At 42.2% G+C, this 9,196-nt stretch overlaps 1 protein-coding gene across 1 annotated transcript in view; it reads right to left on the reverse strand.

The window, feature by feature from the left end:
- Positions 1-8,087, reverse strand: part of LOC145011650 (uncharacterized) — a 30,468-nt gene extending 22,381 nt beyond the window's left edge. The window contains exon 1 of the mRNA XM_078970387.1: positions 7,935-8,087. The gene's annotated coding sequence lies outside the window, so the exon portion shown is untranslated. The remainder of the gene's footprint in view (positions 1-7,934) is intronic.
- Positions 8,088-9,196: the final 1,109 nt, after the last annotated feature.

Here is a 9,196-nt window from a genome sequence, read left to right on the forward strand (position 1 = left end):
AGAGCGCTAGAACAGTATGCATGGGAGGAGTTTCCCGAAGGAGTAACTCGGAATATTGATTGCTAGTCGAGCGGTCCGGATAGACTGAAGGTTGATAAGCGTACCAGTCAGGCCGAAGGCTCGGGGAACGGTCCAGCCAGACTGAAGGCCCGGGAGGGCGGTCCAGGTCTGCTGAAGGTTATGAGAGTGGTCCAGTTTGGCTGAAGGCATGGTAAGGCGGTCCAGTCATGCTGAAGACTCTGCATGTGTCGTTAGATCAGTGCGAGGAAATGTATTGAGTATGTCGCGATATGTTAGCGTTGTAAGGTCTGGCCCCGGATATTGATCATGATTAGTGGAGGTAGTGCATGGACTTGAGAGCTTTCGCGAGTGGATCCAGAGTATGTATGGTGCATGGGATAGCGGCTATGCTATAAGGAAATGGTGTAGTATTAGGTGAACACCGTGGCACTTGTGGTAGTGTCAAGGCAGCCAAGTGGATCTCCTTGGTTAGGAAAAAGGAAAGGAATGTAGCTCCGAGAGGGAGTGTAAGTCACGGAAGTGAAATTAGTAGTGCGAAGTTATGACTGAAGTGTTTCAATTATGGTTATTGCGCAGTGTGTGCGGCGGTAATATGGAATCACATCCGGTTTGGATGTCTGCCGAGGTCACGGAAGGAAATTCCGAGGGTGTAAAGTCAAGAGGCTCGGAAGGGATGCAGGGATGGAGTCTTGGATTCCCAGCTGGATTTCGGTTAAGGAATTGTGTATGTAGTGGTAATTCATCCTGGGGGATGTTTGGAGGAATTGTTAGTGTATCGGGTTTTCCCAACCCGAGGATGCTAGAGCTAGTTCTGTATGGGTATGAGATTGCGGAGGGGAACTCATGAGAGTTGCTATGAGATTGAGGGATACGTCATCCTGTCAACATGGAGTGGGTAAAGTGATTTCAGACCGGGAGTCTGGTTGTTCAGGGATTATTTTTAGCTCTCATGAGTCAAATGATTGTTGTGATTTGGAGCAAACGAAGTATCAGGGAGTGGTACTCGGTGGTTAGATGTGGTTATCAAAGGATGAGGTCAGTGGCCGGCTTGAAGCGATGGTCAGGACACCGCAAGAAGGAAAGTTGGGTTTTAGGTTCCGACGGCTGTGTTTTGAAGAATCTGGTCTGGTTAATGCCAGCAGGTGCATTGCAAGAGTAGTTCTGAAGTTGTGTTGCCATAGGCTTCGAGGACGAAGCCTAATTTAAGTGGGGGAGAATTGTAACATCCCGAGTCCAGGAGTGCAAGTTCGGGGTTCAAAGTGTAAATTTGAAGGGCAACTAAGCGAGTCCATGGGTGGACTCGCTGAGTAGGGTCGCGACTCAGGTCGCGTGTTAAGTGGCCAACTCGGCGAGTCCAAAGCTGGACTCGGCGAGTAGGCGTTGTGTGAAGAAAACCCTAATTTCGGGGAATGAGCCCTATATAAAGGACATTATACCCTCTCCCCAGCCTCCTTACCTTCCCTTGAAGTCCAGAAACCCTAGAAACGCGATTGTGAAGGTTTTGAGTGCATTTGAGCCTTGGAGAAGAAAGTTGGAAGAAGATCTTGGAGAGTTAGGAGGCTTGGAGCAAGGGGCTTTGCTTAGATTCGGATTCCTTGCTGTTGGGGGCTTCATTTTGAGGTAATATCTCGTTCTTGGGATGTGATCTTCTAGATTCATCATTTTGGGGTTGTGTGGGAAGCTTAGATTGTGGTATCTTGAGTTTGAAGGATAGATCTGAGGTTGCTACCTCAGATCTGAAGTGGAGGAGGTTTAGAGTGCATTAAAGTCCCTGTTAATGAGTGATTGGTGAAGCCATCTTGTCCCAAACCCTAGCCCTAGAGTGTAAAATGCCTAAATCTCTTTGGATTCACGTAAAGTTGCCACTTTACGTGATGGATGGGTTGTATAAGGGTAGATCTATGTTTTGGATCATCTGCATGGCCTGGAAAGCTTCTGCATGGGTTAAGATCTAGAGGCACTCGGCGAGTCACAAAGGTGTACTCGACGAGTTGCTTGAAGATGGACTGAAACTCAGCGAGTTGGAATAACAACTTGGCGAGTAGGTTGAAGATGGCCTTGGACTCGGCGAGTCTGTTCTTGGACTCGGCGAGTCTGGTCATGAGGTCCAAACTTCTTCTGGTGAAGCCATGAATCAGTGAGTCAAGGGAGGACTCGGTGAGTGAGTGCGAGGGGACTCAGAGTTGTGGGACTCAACAAGTCTCCGGGTGACTCGGCGAGTTGAGTCGCGGATTGGGGAAGTTCTGAGCATGGGGACTCGACGAGTCATTAGGTTGACTCGACGAGTAGAGTCAGTCAGGAGGTTGACTTTGACTTTGACCAAGAGTTGACCAGTTGACTTCCAGGTGTATTTTGGTAATTATCGGTATTTATTGTGTTCAGCCTTTTGGTATTATCAGTGGTAGAGTTCGTGTCGGAGGTTGGAGCAGCGTGATCTATCTTTCCAGTCAGCAGCTGCGAGGTGAGTTATCCTCACTATATCAACAGGGTCTAAGGCACCAAGGTCGACCCTTTATTGGATTGTAATCCGGGTATTGTTTTTATGTTGCTGTTTTACTATGTTTGCATCCTGGTAGTTAGGATGGTATTCGTTAGAGACCTGGTTAAGGTTGGTATCCTGGTATATAGGATGATGCTATGCTAGTGACCGTTTAGGTCGGTATCCTGCTGAGAGTATGTTGTGTTACGTGATCTGCTAGATCGGTTTGATTGAATATGAATTGTTATATGATTGTATGTTTATGTGCACATGGTTGTTTTACTGAGGTTGGGTTGAGGCGGGACCTACTTTGTGCTGTAGGCCAACATACCCAGGGCGGATCGGTTATTTCGAAGTCCCAGCGAGTGGTCCGGATAGGCTGTAGGCCCCACGAGGGCGGACCAGGCATGTCGAGGCTTGGAGAGTGGACCAGGCCGACTGAAGGCCCGATGCGGACGAACCAATCATACTGTAGACTCAGAGAGTGGACCAGGTGGGTTGAAGGCCCGGTGCGGGCGGACCAACCACACTGCAGACTCGATGTATATGGCTAGATGCGGAAGGTGGACCAGGTGGACTGTTGGCCGGTGCGGCGGACCAATCACACAGTAGACCTGATATGCATGGTTGTTCTGTGATTCGATATGATATAGCATGTTATGTGTGTGGTATATGTGGTTGGTATTTTGGGGGTATCTCACTAAGCTTTCGGGCTTACAGTTGTGGTTTAATGTTTTTCAGGTTCTTCAGGAGACCGTGGCAAGGCAAAGGCGTGATCGTATCGCTCATTGTGGTTATGTTTTATGATATGGACCTGGGAATACTCTGATAATAAATGTATTAAAAACCTTTTTGTAATAACTTAATGAATTGGGATGTTTTTGAAAAGTTAAATTTTGTTGAAATTTTTGGTCGTTACACCTTGGCCGCCACTAGCCAACGTGGGAGGTGGATGTGTGTGTGTATTTTATGTGTGAGGTTGTTTATGCGCTTTTTGGGCAGGACCCACCACCACCATCATTGGAAATGGTGGCTGCCGCCGCCTGCCGCCACCTGCCGCCACCGATCACTACCGCTCGAGGTGGCAGTGGGTGGTGCCCAACCTAGTGGAACCTAGTGGACCTAAACACTTAACCTCCCAGCGAGTGGTCCGGATAGGCTGTAGGCCCCACGAGGGCGGACCAGGCGTGTCGAGGCTTGGAGAGTGGACCAGGCCGACTGAAGGCCCGATGCGGACGAACCAATCATACTGTAGACTCAGAGAGTGGACCAGGTGGGTTGAAGGCCTGGTGCGGGCGGACCAACCACACTGCAGACTCGATGTATATGGCTAGATGCGGAAGGTGGACCAGGTGGACTGTTGGCCAGTGCGGCGGACCAGTCACACAGTAGACCCGATATGCATGGCTGTTCTGTGATTCGATATGATATAGCATGTTATGTGTGTGGTATATGTGGTTGGTATTTTGGGGGTATCTCACTAAGCTTTCGGGCTTACAGTTGTGGTTTAATGTTTTTCAGGTTCTTCAGGAGACCGTGGCAAGGCAAAGGCGTGATCGTATCGCTCATTGTGGTTATGTTTTATGATATGGACCTGGGAATACTCTGATAATAAATGTATTAAAAACCTTTTTGTAATAACTTAATGAATTGGGATGTTTTTGAAAAGTTAAATTTTGTTGAAATTTTTGGTCGTTAAACCTTGGCCGCCACTAGCCAACGTGGGAGGTGGATGTGTGTGTGTATTTTATGTGTGAGGTTGTTTATGCGCTTTTTGGGCAGGACCCACCACCACCATCATTGGAAATGGTGGCTGCCGCCGCCTGCCGCCACCTGCCGCCACCGATCACCACCGCTCGAGGTGGCAGTGGGTGGTGCCCAACCTAGTGGAACCTAGTGGACCTAAACACTTAACCTCCCAGCGAGTGGTCCGGATAGGCTGTAGGCCCCATGAGGGCGGACCAGGCGTGTCGAGGGTTGGAGAGTGGACCAGGCCGACTGAAGGCCCGATGCGGACGAACCAATCATACTGTAGACTCAGAGAGTGGACCAGGTGGGTTGAAGGCCCGGTGCGGGTGGACCAACCACACTGCAGACTCGATGTATATGGCTAGATGCGGAAGGTGGACCAGGTGGACTGTTGGCCGGTGCGGCGGACCAATCACACAGTAGACCCGATATGCATGGCTGTTCTGTGATTCGATATGATATAGCATGTTATGTGTGTGGTATATATGGTTGGTATTTTGGGGGTATCTCACTAAGCTTTCGGGCTTACAGTTGTGGTTTAATGTTTTTCAGGTTCTTCAGGAGACCGTGGCAAGGCAAAGGCGTGATCGTATCGCTCATTGTGGTTATGTTTTATGATATGGACCTGGGAATACTCTGATAATAAATGTATTAAAAACCTTTTTGTAATAACTTAATGAATTGGGATGTTTTTGAAAAGCTAAATTTTGTTGAAATTTTTGGTCGTTACACCTTGGCCGCCACTAGCCAACGTGGGAGGTGGATGTGTGTGTGTATTTTATGTGTGAGGTTGTTTATGCGCTTTTTGGGCAGGACCCACCACCACCATCATTGGAAATGGTGGCTGCCGCCGCCTGCCGCCACCTGCCGCCACCGATCACCACCGCTCGAGGTGGCAGTGGGTGGTGCCCAACCTAGTGGAACCTAGTGGACCTAAACACTTAACCTTGGACTGGGCTGGTAAGTTATTGGGCTAGAGACCCTAATTAGGGTTTAGAAAACCCTAATTTTTGGGTTTGTTGGTTTGGACCTATTAGGACCCACGTTTGGACCAGTGGATGGAAGTATGACACATGCCAATTCCATTGTATGATGGCTTAGTGGAATAATGGACTTAATGGGTTAAGTCCTTAATGGGTTAAGTGAGAACACTTAACTCTGATCGTCATTTCATGTGAAAACCCTAACTTTGCTTAGGCCTTGAGTTAGGCCTTTCTATTGGACTTTAATGATTGGGCTATTGATGGGCCATCCAAGAACAATCATGTGGACTAGAATATGTAGATGGGCTTTAAGGTAAGGCCCCAATGAGGGTTTGGGCCCAATTTGGAAAACCGGGCCATAGTTGGGCCATTAGTGGACCTTTGTGTACCCATTTGATATTAGGCCTTGAATGGCTCAATGGGCTTAGGTTATTTATGGGCTGAGTTGGGGGACCATATTTAGACCTAATATGTGAAGGTATGGTCTTAGATCCTAATGAGGTTAATTATGGTTTTGGCTCAGTGTTGATGGTCGGAGTACAACAACATCATTTATAGGATATGTCTGCCATCCGATGTGAGTCTTCTCACTATACTTACCTGTGTGGTAATTTATGTGTGACCGAAGGGTCTTATTTGTGCTATTGACCGGAGGGTCTTATTTACTTTATTGACCGGAGGGTCTTAGTACATTATTGACCGGAGGGTCTCAGTACATTGTAGACCGGAGGGTCTCAGTACATTATTGATCGGAGGGTCGTATTTGTTTATAATGTGATATGTGTTATTGTGCATATTGTGTTTGTGACTTATGTTGTTATAGTCATGTGTGTAAATGTTCTTATGTGCTTATACTAAGATATGTGATATCATGCATTCTGTTTTGTGATTTATGTTGTGTATTATCCTGTGCATTGTTGGGATAGGACCAGAGGGTCCATCTGAGTTGTGGAACCAGAGGGTTCCACTGAGACACATTGACCGAAGGGTCTTATTTGAGATATAGCCATGAGAGGCTAATGAGATGTGTGTAGTATTTTGGGGACTCACTAAGCTTTATGCTTACCATGTTATGTGTTATGTGTTCCAGGTACTTCTCAGGATAACTGGAAGGCGTTGGCTTGATTGTACACACGAGATGGAGTTATGTTTCTGAGGATCCTGGATTTTATTCAAACAACTATGAACATGTGTTTTTGATAATTTGACATTTTGGTTATTTTGTGATATGTGTTGATGAGATTTATGTGATTTTAAAATGAAAATTTTGCTTGGAAATTCACGGTGTTACATGGAGATCATGAAAGTCTACCGATAAACAGCTCTTCAAATAGTATAATTACTAGACATTTTATGGCCATCACTCTCAACACAAGTTTTGGTTTTGGGGCTCCTTCTGTGTAACCAAATCGAAAAATACATTAACAAATGAAAAATAAAAAACTAAAATCCTTTGTACAAATACAAGGAGTTTTGAATTGCACCAAAACCCGTAAGTTAAAATTGAAGAAAATGCACAAACCATTGAGTAAATGCAAAAATAATAATAATAATAATAATAACAAGTTTTAGACATGATAGCTCATACAAAATTCAATGTTTAGATTGAATTGGAAGTTAAGCATTGGAATTCAAGATTTCATTCTAACCGAATTGGAATTGAAGATTCCTTTATGGCAGAATTACCCTAATTATATTACATACTAGTTCGATGTTGCTACTGCTACTACTCTTTCTCTTACATAATATATAGAACACATTGTGAAATTAATGTTTTCTTTCTTTTCCAATGGTTGCAGTCAAATCGAAATCACATACTTTTTCCACTATAAAAAAATTGTCGACGCAAAAGAAACAAATAATAAAAGTGTTGTCAAATGAGATATTAGATTTTGATTTATTCTACAATTTTACACTCTCCTTTTTATTACAGTAAGTTAAATATGCCAATTTGTTATTATTATAAATAAAAAACTCACTAAATTGACCAATGAATTTTATTCTAAAAGACAAACAAAATTTCTAGTTCCCACGCACCAGAAGCAAATTTAAATCGCTTTCTTGTTTTGATTTGAAACTATGGTACCAGAGCCACAAAGTAACCTTTAGACGGGATGATTGAACAACGAATTGAAGAATGTTAATAGAGAATTACCACATAAATTAATTTGTAATAACTAATCAAAGTGATGAAAAATTATTCACGTATTCATCGAGAATATCATAGACAAATAAAAAAAATCAAATCATTGATGAAGAAATATCCAAAGTGCGCATGTATGTGTCGCTTTATTCAAGTGCAAGATAAATCCAATTCGTTTTTATATCATAAGAATCCCTTCGAAAATAACAAAAAATTGAGCATTTAAAATTTGTATCCTATTGCTAACATCAAATTCGTATGTTCAGTAAATATATAAGAAATTACATTCTTATATCCTCCATGTAAAAGTAGACTTACCGCTGCTGTGGGGAAAGATTCAGTGACACCATTGATGTGAGGAAAGATTCAGCGACAGATGTGGGGAAGGTATAATATCTATTATATTATTCGAGCATAGTAACTATATAAAATATATTCTATAAAAATATCAACTTTTATAGTGTAATGATAATAACCATATAATGATCATTAGAAATAACTATTCATGTATTCCTCTTATATTTGATAAAAAGTTGGAAAAATGAGCTGAAAAACTCACCATTGAAGCGCGCTTTTATCGATAATTTCTGCTTGATGAAAAGAGATCAAGGGATCGGGACTGCTCGGGCTCCAAGTGAAAAATGTTTAAAATATTAATAATAAAGATTTCCAAAAAGAACTATGGAGGAAAATAAACAAATCAATCGAAACAAATTTGTGAATCGACTGTGTAGAAAATAAGAGACTCGTGCTTCCTTTTATAGGCTAAATTCATAGGGGGCGTGCTGCACTTTTTAGGTAGCACGACGCGCTCAACCAGCGTGGCTCATTCTCAAGCTGGCACATGTCATGTTCTCCCTAGTTCGCAGTTCCTGCTTCTAGAAGGTCTACGTGTCGTGCTGACACGCAAGCCAAAAAACTGTGTTTTTGTAAATTGCATAACTTTTTCATACGAGTTTTGTTTTTAGCGTTTTTTTTATATCTATGCATAGCTATCGATGGGTACTACAACTTTCCTTTAGGTTGCATTGACTAATTTAAAATTTATTTTTAGCCATTATTTTTATATGTGTAAATGATTTTATAAAAAAAAACATCTCTCTCGTAAGAATTCCGTTTTTGGCACTTTGTCTCAATATTCTTATCTCGAGTTGTTCAACGATTCTTCTTCTTCTTCTTTAATCTAAAAGTCAACGTTCTTTTTGTAACCTTTTAACATTAAAGCTTTTTATACGCGATTGATTTTTATATTTTATAAAATTCATATTTTCTTCATATGAACTCGAATTTTTACGAAATTTATATATCCAGGGTCGGGTAGACGTACACTTTCGGAATATGTTATTATTTCCTTAGAATAAATAAAATTTCTCACACTTTTTATAGATTACGAACGACATTGATGAATTTTTTTTGTTGTATCTTAATACGAAATCTTGTATTTTTATCTTAGATTGATAAATATTAGTTATTAACTCTATCATACTTGGCATTTTGTCACTTTTAGCGGTTAACGACCGTTGACAATTCTTGCAGTTGTTACACGTTTTATATATTCTGACATAATACATTTTGCTAGAACACACTATCATTCTCCATGTTTTGTTTTTCGATATAAATCATAAATTATATTAAAGAAAAAACATTAAGAACATGAACCAAGTTAAAAGTAAGAATCATGTATTCTAACATAATATATTAAGAGTACGTTTGGTACAGAGAAATGAAATTGTTGTAGAGAATGGAAACGCAGAGAAAGAGAATTAAACTGGAGAAAGAGAATTGACTCTCCTGTTTCGTAGAATTGAGAATCCACTGGAG

This window comes from Lactuca saligna, chromosome 8, assembly GCF_052625555.1.
Source record: "Lactuca saligna cultivar CGN05327 chromosome 8, ASM5262555v1, whole genome shotgun sequence".
NCBI lineage: Eukaryota > Viridiplantae > Streptophyta > Magnoliopsida > Asterales > Asteraceae > Lactuca > Lactuca saligna.